We start from the raw sequence: 1,208 nt of genomic DNA, 5'->3' as shown, positions 1-1,208 counted from the left end.
TCCATTAATATACACGGTAGGCAGCTCTCTCATTAATATACACGGTAGGCAGCGCTCTGCTCATTAATATACACGGTAGGCAGCTCTCTGCTCATTAATATACACGGTAGGCAGCGCTCTGCTCATTAATATACAAGGTAGGCAGCTCTCTGCTCATTAATATACAAGGTAGGCAGCTCTCTGCTCATTAATATACAAGGTAGGCAGCTCTCTGCTCATTAATATACAAGGTAGGCAGCTCTCTGCTCATTAATATACAAGGTAGGCAGCTCTCTGCTCATTAATATACAAGGTAGGCAGCTCTCTGCTCATTAATATACACGGTAGGCAGCTCTCTGCTCATTAATATACACGGTAGGCAGCTTCTGCTCATTAATATACACGGTAGCAGCTCTCTCCTCATTAATATACACGGTAGGCAGCTCTCTCCTCATTAATATACACGGTAGGCAGCTCTCTGCTCATTAATATACACGGTAGGCAGCTCTCTGCTCATTAATATACACGGTAGGCAGCTCTCTGCTCATTAATATACACGGTAGGCAGCTCTCTCCTCATTAATATACACGGTAGGCAGCTCTCTGCTCATTAATATACACGGTAGGCAGCTCTCTGCTCATTAATATACACGGTAGGCAGCTCTCTCCTCATTAATATACAAGGTAGGCAGCTCTCTGCTCATTAATATACAAGGTAGGCAGCTCTCTGCTCATTAATATACAAGGTAGGCAGCTCTCTGCTCATTAATATACACGGTAGGCAGCTCTCTGCTCATTAATATACACGGTAGGCAGCTCTCTGCTCATTAATATACACGGTAGGCAGCTCTCTCCTCATTAATATACACGGTAGGCAGCTCTCTGCTCATTAATATACAAGGTAGGCAGCTCTCTGCTCATTAATATACACGGTAGGCAGCTCTCTGCTCATTAATATACACGGTAGGCAGCTCTCTGCTCATTAATATACACGGTAGGCAGCTCTCTCCATTAATATACACGGTAGGCAGCTCTCTGCTCATTAATATACACGGTAGGCAGCTCTCTCCTCATTAATATACACGGTAGGGACAGCTCTGCTCATTAATATACACGGTAGGCAGCTCTCTGCTCATTAATATACACGGTAGGCAGCTCTCTGCTCATTAATATACACGGTAGGCAGCTCTCTCCTCATTAATATACACGGTAGGCAGCTCTCTGCTCATT

This window comes from Xenopus tropicalis, chromosome 3, assembly GCF_000004195.4.
Source record: "Xenopus tropicalis strain Nigerian chromosome 3, UCB_Xtro_10.0, whole genome shotgun sequence".
NCBI classification, from domain to species: Eukaryota; Metazoa; Chordata; class Amphibia; order Anura; family Pipidae; genus Xenopus; species Xenopus tropicalis.
Note: the sequence above shows the minus strand (reverse complement) of the source record.